The following is an 18,729-nucleotide window of genomic DNA, read 5'->3' as shown; positions in this document are numbered from 1 at the left end:
TCCTTGTGATGAAGGACCCAAACCCTTGTGATATTTTTACTAGCTTCATGGGTCTGAAAGGGAGTTAGACAACTATATTATTCTTAGGAATTAGACCCACACCTTTATGTTAAATCTGAATATTCAAAAGTGGACTATGTCTTGTACCTGTCAAAGTGTATATGCCTTTGTCTATCTGCAGGAAAAAGCCTAGAACAGGTTTTTAAAAGAAGCATTTAAACCTCTAAAAAATGTTACCTCTTTTTTAAGTGTATTGTGCAATATTGAAAGCCTATGTTCAATGCTAAAGTTTTAGACCAGCGGACTTTAATTGTATATGTAAACTACATGTAAATATGGATATGCATGCTATATATAAAATTATTCTCAGGAAGGCGAAGTGAGATTGTCTTAGGTTCTCAGATTCTTACCTGTATATTAATACAGGGCTGCTGTATGATAAAAGTATAAATAGATTTACTTTGGTGCTACCTTCAGTTGAGAAAGTGGACACGATCAGATGTTTTAGCATGGTTAAACAGCTGCTATTAGAAATGAGGAAAGGTGTTTCATGTTGAAGGGTGGTGTAGCTTGCTAGGCTCAATCCCTGTTCTGAACTGGGGCTTGTTGTGGGATGACTGGTTTTGTAAAAGGTGAGATTATATGCCTAAAGTGTCTTTTGTATTAGTTGTTTTGATAGGCTAGCCTAAGTAGAAGAAATTCCTCTCCAGAGCGGCATAATTAACATCAGACTGGTCAGACACAATACCTGGAGTGCTTGAAATGAAATGGGCTAGATAGGTAGGGACACACTTGATTCTGATGGCTCTTGCTTTGAGAAACTTCTGATGTTCTTTATGAAGACATCTGCATCAAGACTTTGTCTATTCAGCTTTTAAACACTAGTGTAGCCCATCTACCTCCACTCCTCTGTTCTGTGGCTGCCCAGGCAGTTACAGTGTGTGCCGTTTGTATGAGCCATCAGAGCGGAGGAGCTCCATGGCGGTAGTTCTTTTCCTGCCGTCTGTTGGTCTGCAAGGGTTAGTGCTGAACTTGGTCTGCAAGGTGCTGGAGCTGCCAGGCCCTCTTGGTGGGGTTGTTCTCTTCAGCTGCCATAGAGAGGGCATGTGTAAACTGGCTTGTAGAACTCTCCCCCATCGTTCTTCCTATCTTTCTTTAAAATTAAAAGATGGGAAAATGATGCCGTTAACCACTTCCCCCAACTAATTGAGAAAAATCTGGTTTTGCATAATTATTGTTAATACTTCATCAGAACATTTAGATGTAAACAGCTAATTTTACATCCCAAATGTCCAATTATTTTTTTAGCTACCTGCTACTTTTTATAGGTTATTTCTAGGGTCCTATTTCAAGCACAGCAAGCTTTGTGCAAGCTTTATTGTTAGGGGTGAAATTTAAACTTTATTAGGATTAAGTGTTTAATAGTATAATTTGCTGCATATGTTGCAAATACAAGCTGCTATGAATAGATCTTCTGTAAAAAAAAAAAAAAAAAAAAAAAAGTAAAGAGCATTTGATATGTTATATATGGACTTAAATCCAATATGTTGTTATCTTTAACTAAAGGAAGTTATAAGAAGAGATTTACAGAGAAGGGTTTATTCTATTAACTTTAATTTCTTTAAAACATTTCTCAACTGAAGCTGAATTTGGTTTCTGTATTTTGATTTTGTTTAAAATGTGCTGTACATAACTTCCTTTGTTCGTTGAATATTAATCCAAAAATAGTACAAGATTAGCTGCTTTTCATATATATGAAAGGAGAAAAATATTAGCAGTAGTAGTAGGTGAATATTTATTTAAGTGGGGTACACTGTTTTTCTATTTGTCCATTCACAGCAGACTTGAGGATTTAAGCGCAAGGCTTCCTGTAATATTACTGGAATTCTTTTAAGTGTAATTTTTATCCTTGTAAAGAAGTGGAGAGAAAGGCCCTTCCTGTCCTACCAGCCTTCCCCCGATGTCCCTGGAAAGGGTAGAGTGAAACACATTCATTTAGAATAAGCGTCAATCTTTGGCTTGAGGCTGAAGGAGCCAAAATAGGAGGGCAGCACAGCCCTATGTTTTCCCAGTCTTCACGAGGTGTTTGATTAATCTGCAAAATGCTAGTGATTGGTTTGGATTCTTATGGCTTTTAGGCAATTTAGAATCATTCTGTGTTTGTAAATGGTAGGAATGAATAGCTCTGGCTTATTTTGAGATTCGGAGACCATATTAAATCTTCTTGGCATAGGCGTTTTGACTTATTGCAGAAATGTAGAGATTTTATTATTGCCCCATTCTTCCTTTTAAAGTTTGCAGTTGCTTTTTTGAGGATTTTATTTAAGTAAGTAATCTTGGCTTTTAAACTTTTTTGGTTTTATTGTTTTACAGAATACTTTGCAGCTGACCACTTCCTCTGTTATTAAAGCTGGAGTAGCATTAAAAAAAAAAAAAAAGAGGAGAGTAGCTGCATCTATCATCCTAATCCTAAGAAAGGAAAAGAGGACAAGTAAGGGACAAATTTCATTCAATCAATTTTGGGCAGCTTTCTCCAAGAGTGCAACAAATTTCAGACCCTGTGTGGATGTGTATGAGTCCGTTCAGCCTTTTCACCAAGCACTATAAAAAGTTTGTATAGAGGTGCAGAATAATTGCAGCTGGAGTCAGGCTCTCAGGCTGGCTTTTCTGCACAGTAACCAGGATAAAGGAATATCTCTCTTGGCAAAAAGAACTGGGCTCTGAAATAGACATGTTTTGGACTGATAATTCTGAATACAGCCAAACTTGCAGAGAAATATACAGGTTAAGATTCATATTTGGGTCTTGCTGTTTGAACTGGACTCTGTTTAGGCTTGCTATAATAACATTTTAGTCTGTATAGAACGTGGAGGAAGCCAGGCCTTTAAAAAGTCCCAATGAAAACAGGATTACTCCTGCACTTAACTTCAGCATGGCTTAACTGTGAGAGTGAGACTATCTTATTGTTTACGATTTGTAAAGCAATGGAGAATGTGAAGAGAGATATAATTAGGTAAAATAAGAATAGATCAACCAAATCATTAACAGCACAGTATTTTGCAACATTGTTTGCAAATTCCCTAAATTACCTTGTACAGGTTCTAGCTTTAGTAGTTTCTGGTGTCACAGACCTCTCCAGCCTGAGGTACTGGATATATAGGGCAAAAGGAATCATGTGTAATTAAATAAAAGGGTGGATGAATTTATTTCCCTAGCCTTTGCACAGTCCATTGTTCTTGGAGTCTGTCTGTATTTTGAAAAGTCTTAGAATGCTAAAGACAAACATATGAGAATCTGGAACCATGCTAAAGCTTTAGATACTGAAATATTAGGGTTGGCTTCCTAGCTCACATTAGCTTGTACTGGCAAACTAAGAGCTGACTGCGGATAAGAAAATTCAGGGGAGGTTATTGCCACAGATCCATCCAAAAGTGCTCAGCAATAGTTCAAAAATATTCCATAGGAATAGTGCCCCTCTCTAAATCTTTAAAAATTAAACTATGCTGTCAAGAATTCTATTTAACCTCATGTGTAAATGCTATAGTAGTAAAAGAGAAACCATCAGATATGTAGAAGGAGGTGGTTTTGCCCAATTGGTTAGAAATCAGGTGCATATTTGGAACTCCACACGATTGCCTTTGCCCTTGCTGGTTTTGAAAAGTAGCGGGCAGAGTGTCCCTTGTCCTACAAGAGGCATGGTGGCCTTTCAAAAGACAAGGTCAAGTGGCAAATCAAGATTGTGAACTCTGCTAGAATTCACTGCATAACAGTTGCTTTTGAAAAGCTGTTTACACATGAACTCCTCCTCCTGAAAAAATAGTGGTGTTTTCAACTTTGCTGAGGCAGTGGAGGCTGAAAGAAAGAACGGCCTTCTAAAACATGTGTGTCGCTTGCATACGAAATGAGAAACTAGCTCTAAGAAAAAGGCACTAAAGACTTGTGCCGGCAGCAACAACAAAATTCAGTCCCTCCAACACCTTTAGGAGACCTTTTGAACAGCTTGGCTACAAGTCAACTTAGTAGAATATTCAAGTGTGTGTGTGTGTAACTTTTGAGTAGCCAGTAAGCCCAGTGAAATGCCAGTAACTTCAGGTGCAGGCTGAAAAATTGTGGAGGGTGATAACTTTTCAGGCTGCTAGAAAAGAGATGGAAACAAGGCAGCTTATTTTACTAGTCCTCTGCTATGCCAGCATAAGCTTCTCTGTGGTATTTTGAAGGAGTAAAATTATTCTGTTAAATTTCCCGTAGAAAGATATTATTGGAAAACAATGCAGGACTTATGACATGTCTCAATTCATCTGTCCTGGGAGCTATCCATTGTACATACACATCTGCTTGTGCACGCCCACGCAGGACGGGAAGATATTCCTCAACAGGAAGGTCTTCCGTTCCCTCAGTGTGCAGGTGGTATGTATTGGCAAATTCCATATTGTGGCTGTGGTAGCCAAGTTCCCAGAGTAATGCGCACACAGTGAAGCAATTCACTTAACATCAGCTGTTTGAATGAGAATACAAGATGGGTGACTAGGGACGTAATCATATGGCCAGTCTTTTAGTGTTCCTTTCATGATACATATTTTAAATACAGTTGCTACTGATTGCATTTGAAGTATAGGCCATTAGAGGGTGAAAAGTTGCATTTAGCAAGATCCGTCATAGTGAAGTTATTTGGCACTTAAAATATTTAGAAAGAACAAAACACAGAGCATTAATATGCATAATCCAGAACATCAACTGGAAATAATGGTTTTCTGCCATATTTTACTGCAACTAGTAATTTAAGAAGGCTTTGTATTTCTTTGTGACTCCAAAACACTAGACAGTGTCTTGTCTTTGAGTTACAGACATTCTACTGTGTTCTCCATTCTTCATCCTTTTTCTGTCATATTCATCACACGTCTTTCTGTAATCACCTGCATCACTTTAAAACTTTGCTTAATGAAGTTTCTGTGCTGATCATGGAAAATGGGAGATAAGGTAGTAGTGCTGAAACTATCCCCATTGGAGCAGTCATCCTGTTTTGAATTAGCAGGTTCTATTTTCATTTTATGTCTGACTTGCTCAGCTGTGTCTTCTAATATTTCAGCAATTCCAGTTCATTCCAAGGATTTATTTCTTTCTTTCCGGCAGCAGATCCTGTGTTTATCTTTTCTCACCTCAGTTAGAGCCCTTTCCCCTCCACTGTATCAGTCCTCCAGCATTACTGTACACATCACATAGAAGAAAGAGTCATTAAACTAATGACCATTAGTCTTACCAGTTGCCAATGAACAGATGACTGCAATGCCTGTCAAGTGGGCTTTTAATTGCTCTTTTTTTAACAGCTGAAGCAGTTATCTAAGTACTGGCTTGTTAGTAACTGTACACATGAAATACTGTCAGTTAATGCTAGCAGATGAACTGTGAGCAATTGTGAGGAAGGGGCAGTCTTCAGATTAATGGTAGGTCCTCTTTCATATTTGGTCTTTTCACACTTGGAGACTTCAGCTTTTGGGGGGCTTCTGCTTCTGTTTTATGCGATTTGTTATTTGCTCGTTTCTGGACCTTTTCCAGTCAACCTTTGCTTTGGTAACAGTGGACAGTGTGTCTGGCTCAAAACAACAGGCAGTTAAAACCTTGGCCTACTTGAGATGCTATCACTGGCAAGAGAGAAAGGAAGACAAACTACCCTTGGAGAACCAAAAAGGATTTTAAGAGGAAATGAGAAGGGGAATGGATTAGGGTATTGAGACTGGCAGCACTAGACTGAGGGAATGGAGAGTTGTGCTTGCTTCAAATATGAGGCTGAGAAAGTTAAGTGCAGCACAGTGTGGAAGCATGCCTGGACAAGTGAACGGCAGTGTCTGAACAGTGGACTTGTGGCAGTAACGGATCAGGTGCAGATGATCAGGATACTGGAAATCAGTGGCAATAATCTCAAAGGGATAAATGGCAAGAAAGAGAAGCGAATAATACAAAGATAGCCATTTCCTAGGGGGAGGAAAATGGCTTACTGGAAAGTAGCATGCTTCATCTGGTTGTTGGTGCATCAGTGATTCTTAACATCAGTAAAGCACAAAAAGTTTAAAAGCTCTAGAGTATCTGCAGAAATGTTTTTGAGACTTAGAGGTTGCGTGCTGTGAACAGTTTTTTGGGGGGAATTTCTCTTTAAAATCATGCTGAAACAGGTGTGCACATGTGGAGGATGCTTGGCTGAAAGGCATTCACCTCATGTGCCTTATTAATAGCCTTAAACCAACATTCCTACAGCAGAGCCATGACCATTTAACTGCTTCCTTATTGTGAAAATGTGGCTGGCCGAGGCAACGTGCTAGGCTGCTCAGTCTATAAACCCTGCAAAAGGACTTATTGCAATGGAGAAGGAAGGGCAGACAAAGAACTGGGTTAATATCAGTAAAATTATCAGAAGTGGTGGAAAATTAACGGTGGAAAACTCAGGTTTTCCTTTCCATGTGTTAAACACATTCATGTGCTGAGCTATTGTAAATCAAAAAGTTAAAATGAGTGAACATCTGGCTGGGACATTCTCTATAGTCTAATTTCTTTCAGGTGAGGATGGACTCATCTGCTAGAAGTAACAAGGAGGAAAACAGTTTTGATTATTTACACTATTTTATTTGGGGTGGTTGGTTTTTGCACCTGGAATTTTGGGACCTCCCTCTTTGGAGATCATGTTGACAAGATGGTAGCAGGGACTTTTGGTGCCCTGCTGAGGAAGAATAGCTTTAGCCCAAGCCCTCTCCTTCTACAGGAAGGCAGTACCAGGAGGGTGTTTTTTAAGCCTCTGGCCATTAACAGGTGCTGTTAGGTGCTGTGCACACCACCTGAATTGCCCTTCCCCATTTTGTTTGAGGAAAAGGGAGAAAATTATTTCTGATAATAAAGGATGGTATAATACAGCAGAAAAAAGCCTGTCCAAAGGCCTGGAGCAGAAGCTAGGCAGGTTCAGAACAAAAATAATATGCAGAATTAAAACAATGAAGATCATTAAAAATGGAAAGTATTGATATATTTGATATATTTGCAGTTGCTTGCTAGCCTCTAAACTGTGACTGAATGTCTTTTTGAAAACATTTCCCACTTTAAAAAAGTGAGAACCTGCTGCTGAAACTTCCTCATTTGGGTCTGTGCCTGTGCCACGCAGGAGGTGACAGCGGTGCCCTTGGAACGTGCGCGGGAAACTCTGGCGCCGCTCAGGTCAGGTTTTTGAGGTTGGTTGAGTGATTTTGCTCTGTTAATCTATGCATGCACAAGCCTTTTCATAGCCTTATCTGTGTATATTTATTCTTGGTGGAAGTCCCTGAAGTAGGTCAGCAAATAGTGCTGATCAGCAAAGACTGTTCTTGTGTCTCGTGTTATTTCAGATTTAGTTATTTTAGTATAGCAACGTGACCTTTGTGTGCATGCCAGAAGCATGTTCTTTTCTAGAAGGATATTTATATAAGTATCCTGCAGTAAACTGTTTTCACTTGACCCTGAATGGGAATCTTGTCACCTTATCCTTCCTACAGTGTGACTTTCTTGATTGCAGCATGGACGATATCTGCTTATATGGTATTTACAAGAAACTTGGAGAGTCTCATTCTTTGAGAAATTTTTTGATTGTAGATATTGATTGTTAGAAACTTATCTTCCAAATCTGTTAGTGTTGCTTAGTTGCATGCTTTTTTGGCTCTCCTACTTGAGTTTTGGGCTATTTGATTTCCAACATAGGGGAGAGAGTTGTGGCAAAGATGTATTTTTTTGCAAAAATATTCCAGTTCTTGGTGACTGAGGATTTGTCTGTGTTTCCAGGTCCATTTCTGGTATCAGAACTTCTAGTCATTCACTGTAGCAGAACAAATTCATACACTTCATCTATCTGTTCAGTTCATGACAAACACCATGCTGTTGCTGATGACAACATTGCATGCACAGTGTGGTGAAAAATCACTAGTGCTAGGACAGGCTTTTTCTGGCTGCAATATTTGCTGATTTTTCCCTGCCACCTGAATTGGAAGCAGACTTACTGATATTGAGGGCAGGGAGAGAACTGTCGTTAGCAATGAAAGGCCTGGCAATACCCTGGGATGTATAAGGAGTCACTGTTCAGCCTTCCCCACATTACAAAAGCTATCTATATTTGCAGTTGTGAACATCTCTATTTAATATCTTCACTCTTTAGCTCTGAAGTATATAGTTGTTTAGGATTCCCCCCCCCCGCTCAAGAGCAGTGGTTTTAATACCATTCCACTGCCCCACACGTTTCCCTCCTTTGTGCTTTCATTATGCAACAGGAATTCTCTTAAAAATCTGGATCCGCCACTAGTTCTAGCAGGTGTTTGGCTTCTGAGCGCCAGAGGTTTTTTCCTTATGCAGCTTATGGATGAGAATTTCACTGCCCTTAGGCACAATTTCAACTGAAGTATATGAAAAGCATGTTACTATGTCAGTTCAAATTATATTACTATTAAAGAAAAAAACACGAAAGGAGATTAAATACAAATAATCACACTAACATAACATAACATTAATAACATTAAGGTTATAATTTAAATTAAAAAGAATCAGGAAAATCTGAGTCAGGGGTCCTGTGTCGTTCTTCGCCAGACTCTCCTGAGAGTAGCCATTGTAAAATGAGGATAATGACATCTTTGAGTTATAGGAGATCTCTCTGTGAATGGTATTATAATACCGTAGTATATAAGAATTAAGTATTCTTTCTAACTTGGTATAATATACTGTATAGGAACTAAGTATTGGGTGAAATTCTATAGAGTTTCTCTCATCATGAGCACATTTATCTGATAACAGCTAACAAATTTTGTAGTACCCCACAACGTGCGAGGTTCTCACAATACAAAAATGTGACTGGCTCGCTGCTTGCATTAACTTCCTTGTTGGGCTTAAGCCTGCCTGGAGAGGGGCTGGTGCCGCCTAGCTGAGGCGGCTGCTCCCGAGTCCCGCAGCCAGGTCGGCATGGCCATAGCTCCACGGCCGTACGAAAACGGGGGCGTTATGCAAGGGCTGTGCAGGATTGCTTACAGGATGGTACCATAAAGCTTTACCTGCCCCAGATGCTTGCTCTGTGTTAGTTTTTAGGAGGCTTCCCACTTGAATCTAACCCTTTTGGTTACCTGGGAGCATTTGCAGCTTTTTTCTTCCCTTCCTTTAGCATCATTAGAGCAGTTATCTAGTCTGGATACTGGGGAAGGAGGTGAGAAGCAAGTAATCTGTTAGAAAGGGGTGAGGTTGCCCTTCTCAAGCTTGTTGTTTTGTGCTACTTATTTCACTAGAGAAGAATTAGGCATCTGCAGCCCATAGCCTGTCACAACCGCTCATTCATTTCATGCGGCCCACGGTCATCAAAGTTTTTGCTCCTGTTCTTGGATAACCCCAAGATCTGGGTTGATGCATGGCCTGCCAAAGCTATCAGGCTTTGCTTGGGCCTGCTTATCCTCTCCATGGTAGAGGCTCCTACCACTTGATGAAGGAATTGCATCATATCCTTTCTCTTGTTTTATTTTGTTCTCTCTTTTATTCCTTAAGCAATGTGAATGTCTTCAGCAAGCATATTCATTTGTTGGGCTTTATTCCACTGCTTCTGACAGTGATCGTCCATAACCTAAATGTTGTTTCTTTCTTGGCTTTTGTAAATAAATCTGCTGTTCCTCAAGGATTATGCTTCCAGTTTCCTTCAGTATGTCACGGGGCAGGCTGCAATCATGCGTCCAGAGATAAACAAACACGATTGTCTGTTTTCTGCAAATGAATACATTCAATCATAAGCAGCTTGTCAGCTTAGCAAGAAAAAATTCTTTCATCACAGAGTGTTTATGATAAAGGACATGTTAACAAAACTTTAAAAAATATAAATGGTTGTTGTTGTTGTTGTTATTATTATTATTATTATTATTTTTGCCAAGGACACTGACAAAGTATTTTGTGTTGCGTGTTTTTAATATGGAGACCATAAGAATCCTTAGAAGCCTTCAGCACATATAAAATGAATACTGGGTTACATGAGAACAAGCTCCTGTAATGCTGAAAGAATTTGATTCATGACGAGAATCTTGCCAATTATTAGGTTACTAAATAAGTAATAAAAGGTGAGTTTTATCTGGAATAGAGTCGAACATATGGTGAAAGAAGGGATAAAAATCTCTTTAAAAGACTTGCTTGCAAGACTTCTTAAAAGATGGCTTTAATGAAATAGCATTTTCTGTCTCAATTCTAGATTTTAAAAAAGATGCTTTCTCCCTTCCAGCATTTCAAGAGTAGAGGTGCATTGCATCAAGAGACTTTGGTAAAACATCAGTATTTGGAGGAGGGGAAGTCCCAGGGAGTGTCCTGGTAGGATTTTCCTTTACCATTCAAACCTGTTGTTAGCAAGTCACATTACAATAAGACTGTACTTTAAGACAAATTGTTGAAGATATTTATATAAAACAAGTATCCTTTCAATAGAAGGAAACATAAAAATATGATAGGAGAGCAGTCAAGCTGCACGTATGGGAGATACAGGTCCGAGAATGAACTCCTTTTCCTTCATCCCTTTTCTGGATGTCAGGTTTGATGCTGGGGACAGTCCCTCCTCGCCGTGCTGCCAGCCCTGCAGCCTCCCCTGCCCACGGCTGCCACGCCAGCACCACCTGCATATGGCATCTGTACAGAGCCAGAAAGTGGACATCGTGCTGTGCTGGGAATACAAGTTGTGTCACCATGGTGGCAGGGAATCGGGGAAGGGATTAAAATTCCAGTTGTTTTATTTCTTGTTATCCAGTTTTCTCTCCTGGTAAATCCACATCTTTGCAAGCCTGTTCTCTTGTTCTTAAGAATAGGTTTGCTGGACACCTTTTCATATGTGAAACTACTCTCAATGGTAATAGTAATACCCAGGTTTTATAGTATGTTTTATCCATATAGTATAAAATTGCTTTTACATTGGCTATAAATATTGTTGTGCCCATTCCCCCAAGGCTAAACTGAAGACTCGGGGAAACAACTGGACACTGCGTATTTTGAAAGCAGAATCTGATGCGCAGTCACTAATTTTCTGACAACAAGTGGAAGTGAACTTCTCCAGGATCATCTCTTCTACGAGTGCTGTATTTTTCACCTTGGCTCTTATTTATGCAAAGCTAAAGGGCACTGAATAACTGGTGTCATTCACAGCTGTGATAGTTAGCAATTTATTGCAAAGGATGTTGTTCTGCTGCAGATGCATTTGTATTTAGGCCCTGCTTCTGTAAGAAGGGAGGCACTGGGAACTTTGCCACTGGTATCACTGGGAGCAACTTCAATCCACTAGTGCAGATCGTTTAAAAGCAAGTGCTAGGCACGTCAGACCAATCCTTCAGAAAGATGGCAGAGTCTGCCTAACAGAGTTTAGAAGCAGCTTCACTGAAGGAAGGAAAAATCTGGGGTTCATATTTCTTATGGAAATACGAAGCAGAGTTGATATTCAAGCTGGGTTTTTAAACGAAAAGATTTTGGCTAAATACTACTGCAGTCTTTCAGTGAAAAGTTTAATCTCTTAGCCAAACCATAGTGAGAGAAAACATTAGTAGTAGTTGATAAATATCCAAAAGCTTAATCACCAGTATAAATTTTGGAAGGCACAGAAAAAAATTGTTCAAAACGTGTTGATCTCAGTCTGCAGCCTAAGTTATGCCAAAGAAAATGTATTTACGTTTAATCAAGAGACATTTTCATAGAAATGGCCTTCTAAAAAGACTGAAAAATAGCACCCTAATTTAAAAACAAGATTATCTCTGTTATCCTTCTTACGTTCAGCGTTGGTTTTAAGTTGTGCAAACCTATAGCATGGAAAAAAAGGTTTAGACTGAGTTACTATCTCCTCTGTTGCAGACATGATCTTATGCACAGTCAAGTGAGTGGAATGGCTCCTAGCACACAGATGGGCACAGAATGGGGCTCGGTTTGAGCAGCAGAGGTTACGTAGCCAGTTGTTTTTTTGCAGTTGTGAATATGGGGTTAAGAATAGCTTAGGATCGCTTCTAAATAGTAGATGCTACTTCATCTATAGCTGAACTTTCAATTTATTTCTAAGGTTGAGTTGCTGGCAGCTTCTTCCTGTATCTTATAAGTAGTTTGTATGAAATGCCTCTGAATTGTCTTTCACTTATCTTCATATGACCCTTCAAGTTACAGGCACGTCTTCCAAAGCCCGCGTTGTTTCTTTATAGTGTAAACGGGTCTAGAGTGAGTTATAATGAAAAGAAAAATCATCAGATTTGGGCTTAAATCAGAAGGTAAAGGCAAACTTCAGACCTAACCCAGAGCAAGCCCTAAGGTGAAAACAATCCTCATCTTAGAGTCACATGTGGAAGTTCTGTCTCTGGAGGAACTTTTGGTTCAGCCTTTAAAGTTGCATTGTCGTGTCCCTTCTGACATCCCTGGTGAAAACCTGGAAGAAATGCTCAGGCTTCTGGGAGTTCTTTTATTAAGAAGGGTTTGGCTTTCATCAGTTCAGCTGCTGAGCAAGTGTCCTTTGAGTGCTTTTTCTTTTTAGGAGAAAAAGATGTTTATGTTTTAATTTTAGTTTGAAATGTTGGCCTCTTAGTTGAATATTAATTCATATTTTTAATTATTGGCTTGGTTTCCAGAAATGCTGAGCTGTTGGCAGCTTCTGTGGAAAGTCAGCTCACTTACAAGGTCTTTAAGTGTTTCGAGCATCTAGCGTTAGCAAGTTGTTATTGTAAATCTTGGCCATGACAAAATAAGACATGAATCTTATTAGATATTTATTCATCAACATTGCTCTGACAATATTTGAAGTTCAGAACTGCTAATGCAACTTTGTTTATCTGATAAGTCACTACTTCACACTCTTTGAGACTGCAGTCTCACACTCTATCTAACATTTTTTTGTACTAGAGTCCTTGAAAATGCATTAAACTGAACTGCTACTTAGTTGGTATGTTCTTTCTCGAGGGCACGAATCATATGCTGCAGAAGCTTAGGAGCCTGAGAGAGATTTGACTTGAAGCATTAAATTGAAAGGCACACATTTTGGTGTATGATTGTACTTGCCATTCATATCAATCTGACGAACGTATTTGCAAGTCGTTACGAATGCAGATAAACTTTTTTCATATCTACTTTTCTCTTTTTCCCTAAAATGGAGATTATGGAAACTAACACTCGCAAGACCATACCCATTTTTCCCTTTCCAACAAGAATTATGAGAAGAGTCACAAAACTGTAGGAAGCGAACTGCCTTCACGTGGGCTGTTTTTTGTTATAGGATTTACCTTGAGCAAGGTAATGCAATCATGCATAACTATAAAGCTTTAGGTGACTGGACCTTTATCTTTAGTCTCCTCCCCTTTTTAATGAGGTATTGAGGCAGTTTCAAGAAAATTGTGGTATCTTGCCACCTTTGGCATTTAAAATAGATCATTTTGATGTTTTATTTTTTTTTTTGCACCATTATGTGAAAGTTTGTCTTGTTCTGTTTATGCTCTCTATTTTTAGCAAGCGTGCAGACTTAGGGAATGACTGATTCAAGTCTAGATAATGCTGATTCACATTAAGAAAAAATGTATAGAAGTACATAATTCACTTTTCTCTTAATGTGGTTTTTGGCACTTAGGTTCTTACTTTAAAATTTTAAAATTTTTTCTATTCTACATGCAAGATTAGTATTTTATTCCTAATTATGTTCAAGTCATTTCTCTGAGACATTGCGTCTGTTTTCTCATCTGCTTGACTTTTACAACTCGGGCTTAGCAGAATGCTCAATTTCTAAAGCTGCTGTTGTTTATATATAGATATGGAACTATTACTTTCCAGTTTCCTGGTGGCTATGGTTAAATAGAATAGTGGCATGTTATTATGATACTCAGTTGAACTTTGTAATAGCCTTTGTATCAAATGATCCCTAAGAGTTGTAGACTAAACTACATTTAAAAAAAATATATATTTGAAATTATAATAGTTTAAATCCTTGGATGAAATTCTTAATCTTTACCTTGGAAAGAATGATTGATTAATATTTGTAATATTTTAGTCATAGAGAAACTCTACCATTTAGGGATTGCTCTCATGTGATAATTTTGAGTTAGTTGGATGGTGATAGTAAATACAAATTCTGAGAATCAAGGAAAAAAGAGTCGGTGATTGTGCAGTGATTTCAGAGTCCACTAAAAGGATTCCTTCTGGATGAAATTAAACCAGAAGATGTGCCCCAGCAGCGCACCTCATGTGCTTCAGCTGCTCATAAATGTTCATGCCATGGAACTAGTTGAAAATAAGCCCCTCTCCTCAAAACACGTGTTGTGGCCATTTGGTCCTCAGCATGAACTGAATCTGGTCTGCAGATTCAGTCCTGTTGGGCTGTGCTACTTGCTGATGTCAACATTGGCTGGGAAGCACTCAGTAATCATCCCTCTCTTACTTTCATTAATAAAATAAAATTAAAAAAAAAATCCTTAAATCTAACAACTTAACTACTTCTATTAAGAGTAGTATACGCAGTGATGAATTGGGGCAATGTTGAAAATGATGATGTTCGACTCTCATTTATTCTCTTGTAGACGTGGAGGGAGATCTAAAAACCGGAGGCCTGGGATATGAGGTATTTGTTTTGTCCTCTGCCATTGAAAGTGGAAGGGTGATTTAATCTTTAAGCGCTCAGATGGTGAGTGAGTGAGGGGAAAAAATCATGAGCTGAGATCAAGACTGTGCTCAGGATATACGCGTTTCAAGAGGAGCAGTGCTGTTTTACAGTTCCCAGAACCTAAATATATTGTCGTCTTATCAGAATATTTCTCCGTGTTCGCTTAGGCAGAATGGTGTAGTATGGAAGACCTTATCCACTTTTTTCAATTTCTGACTAAGTCGATGTTCTGGCTGCCTGATACCTGGTAAGGTTCTCAAACACCAATTTATGTTTCCAACTTTTAAATATTTTTTGTCAGTACAGTAGTGCACACTTCCTTACTATCTGATATTTTAATTTTAATGGGTTTTATGCAGTGATTATATCTGGTTCAGCTACATTATCACCTTCTATTTTTTTCACATGCTTAAAAACATCATGAAAGCTGGTTTAAAATGCTTGTTCCACATCTTAAGTGTGCTTGCAATTTGTCATGTTTAACTTGAAGCTATTAACATGAAACTGGGCATTAAACAGACTTAAAATGCTAGCATGAAATGTAGTTTTCTGAAACTTGCACTTGCAGTCTTTAACTCGTTTAATACATGAATTTATATCGGATTAGCTAAGCCATTCAGAGATGATCCCAAACATACAATAAATGTACAAGCTGTTGAAATTTGACTTACATTTAAGCAAAAGTGCCTATGGTAATATAACAGCCTCACAAGGAACATCGGTAGACCCCTCAGTGGGGAATAAAGTGGACTAAGTGGAAATAGTACGTTTTGTGCTCGGTACAATGTATGAGTGAAAGTGCATTGGAGATGTTCAGATAGTAACAGACTCAGTTGAAGACACCTATATCTAGATGGAAAAAAATTGCTTTTTTATTTTCTGCTTTTTTGATGATTACGAAAGTTGAGTTCTCTGAGAACTTGATTTTTTTTCTTTTTTTAATTTGATTTGGGTTGTTTTTCATCAGCTCTGGTTACTTGGCTTCAGCATTGGCTTACTGTGACAACTCGTAGTGCATTCGTGGAATTTTGTTATTAATGAAATGCTTTGCTGCATTTCTCCTTTACTTTAGTTATCCTGGGTAGGTAGCAGTACCTACTGGCAGTTAGCAGGTGAATTTCTATTATAATCCCCTGTGTAACTTTATAAAACATTCACCCTTAGCGTTGAAAATTTCTCTGCTTGGAAGCCAGATTTTGCTTGCTTGAAGTCTAGCGAGTATTCTCTGGCTTCTCCAGTGGCTAGTTGCTCGTGCGCTTTTGATACCAAAATTGAATGCGTGTGTGTGTGAGAGAAACCCCTAGTTTTCCTTGTCATATTTATTAAATTGCTATTTCAACTTCAAATGTTGGCATCTCTTATATTCAAAGTGTAATACTGATGAACATCCAAAAGCTTTCTATTTTAAATATTTACCTTATAAAGATGAGAAACACAAGTAAGTTAATCACTGCATATCCTTCTGGCAAATTTGTTTGTGGGAAATTAAGCAGCAGTATATATACATTTTTCTAAAAAGTGCGGTGGAATAATTTGGATACTCTTCTGTTCTCGAGTTCAGCAGCTCTTTCCAAAATATTATTATAAATTGCTAGCACTTAGCACTATTTTTTTCTCCAAAGTATTTTACAATTATAAACTAAACTCTACAATTCATGATTAATATAGCTGCAGTGATGTTGTAATTGGGTTTTGTATTTGGGGAAACTGAGGTAGAAGTGTTAAGTACTTTAACCCAGGCCACTGGAGATTTAGTACACGTATCTCCTCTCTGTTAGTCCTATGTTGAAATCATAGGATTACATCATTCCCATATTCCCTCGCGTTGGATCTATCGATAGCCCATTGAAACCAGTGGGGAAAAATGCCAGATGATGTCAGCCAATTTCGTGTCTGAGTTATACTTAACATGTCAGGGCTTGCATCAGCTGCAGCCAGCTTGGATTCGGCGTGAAGCATAACCGCGGCCCTCTCTTGGTTACTTTATGGGGAAACTATTGTTATCAAATGTAGATTTATTCTTCACATCTCATGATTTAGTTCTGCATAAGCAAAGTTTGGCTACAGTGTACAAATGAGACCATTGGAATAATAGGCTTTATAGGAAATGTCATGATAACAGGATGTGAATATGAGTTACTCTTATGCAGGCCTGATGAAAAAGTCCTCTTTAAAATCTTGTTCAGTTTTGCATGCTAAAATGTGACCTTCTACCCTAGTCTAGACATGTCCTTTGCAAGAAATGTCTAGTTTATATGAAGATTGCTTGATTTAAAACAAGTATGTTAATTTAATGCTTGTCCCAAATGATGGGGTTTACAGTCTGAGAAGCTGACAGCTTCTGCACTGAGGAGGAGAGCAAGCACAAGCAAAGGAAGCCTCTCCAGGCCATCCTGCAAATGCTGAGAGATAGGCTGGGACCTTCAGAAAGTGAACTCCCCACAGAAGAGAGGGCATGCAGAAGGTCCTGCCTCTTCCACTACAGACTGGTTGAATTATGTGGATTATTCTTGAAATCTCTAGTTATCCGCCACAGAGATTACATACCCGTATTTGGTACGGTTCTAGCTAACAGTCTGGAAGCTGGTTGATGGCAACTGTTAGCTTTCCTGTAAAATTATTACATGAGTGTCAAAATATAAGAAACATAGTTTAACTAAGCCCCATTTATTAAGTTGACTCACTGGGAAATGTCCAGCAGTAACTCGTACAGTTCAAGCCTTGTTTTCTTCTCTAAAAGGTTTCTACCTCTTGGATGGTGGTTTTCATCTCCTTGCCCTTTTCCCCCCTCTCTCCCTGCCACAGCTGGACCCAATATTCTGCATTCAAGAGAGCTGCTCATTTGCTCTAGTGGATGTTAGAAGTGCCAAACCTGTTCCCTGTTTTCTTAAGAGCTAAATATATATCCAGTTCTGGTTTGTGTGAAGAGCTGCTCCCATTTAGGAATGGGTATCTGCACTTTCCTCTGAGCAGAACTCTGTTCTGGAGCTGGTGAGATGTATCTTGTGTTCTGAATAAAATGGGTATCAAATGTGGCGTTGTTAGTGAGTAATTGCAAATGCTGTCTTTTTCCAGTGGTTTACAAATCTCTAGGGTTGTCGGATAGGGAGGTCTGGTACCTTCTTAGCACACTGTGTGCTCTAACTTTTCAAATTAATTCACGTCATTCCTTGAAGAACGCCTTGAATATGCTGTTAATTTTTGAGTCCTGCCAGAGCAGTTCTGATTAGCTGGTTTTTCTGTACACTTATGCTATGTCCACACTGCAGCTGCAGGATATAATGGTAGCGCATCTAGACACAAATGTTAGCTTTAATCTAACCAGCTCAAACAACAGCAGTTGTAGTGTACCTGCAGCTACAGGCAAGTGTAGAGGCTTGCCCAGGATCCTGCATGTGCTGTGACTTCTCTTCTGTTGATGTCCAGTGAGACTGACCTGAGTGTAATTACACACCTAATTGCAGTGTAGACCTAACTTAAGAAGCAAATGCATTAGGACTCTTTTCTAACTGTAGGTTTGTCTCATCAGTCCCATCTTTGTTTTTACCTGATGAACTCCATTGGCACTGGAGGAGATCCTGTCTTCAAAAGCCTGGACACCAGAGTTAAAGTATAAAGACAAATTCTTGGGAGGGCTTGTGCTTTTTCCCAAAGTAGAAAAGGTACTGCTCTTTCTCTTGCGGTATACCTCCGAGTCTTTGTATGCACACCAATTAACTTCTTAGGGTAGAGCTCCCATAGTTCTCTTTTGATAGGAATAAGGACATAAGTGTCTGTGCAGCATGTTTATTACGTCTGGGATGCTTTAGACATACAGTGCAAAGACTGTATTGAACAAGCACATGTTCAGCATGTCTAGCGCATTCCAGGTGTGTTACACTTACTGAACATGCGCAGATCAGTTGAGCAAAAGCCATTTGTCTTATAAGAGCCCAGATGTCTGACAGCCCAGTTGGAGCTACTAACTCCAGTTCAGACAGAATTAGGTCCTCTGTAGCTCCAAATGGGCCATTCTTCCTCTCCCAGACTGTCCTCAAAATCTGTTCACCAAATGTGAATGATTTAACTAACGTGGGCCACTGCCTGGTGTTCAGAGACCCCCACTC

At 39.0% G+C, this 18,729-nt stretch overlaps 1 protein-coding gene across 1 annotated transcript in view; it reads left to right on the top strand.

Annotated features, from left to right (window-relative positions):
- The window catches only part of ADAMTSL3 (ADAMTS like 3), a 199,680-nt gene that overhangs the window by 14,432 nt on the left and 166,519 nt on the right, over window positions 1–18,729 (top strand). The window lies entirely within an intron of this gene.

This window comes from Apteryx mantelli, chromosome 15, assembly GCF_036417845.1.
Source record: "Apteryx mantelli isolate bAptMan1 chromosome 15, bAptMan1.hap1, whole genome shotgun sequence".
Lineage (NCBI taxonomy): Eukaryota > Metazoa > Chordata > Aves > Apterygiformes > Apterygidae > Apteryx > Apteryx mantelli.
Note: the sequence above shows the minus strand (reverse complement) of the source record. Positions and strands in the feature narration are given on the sequence as shown.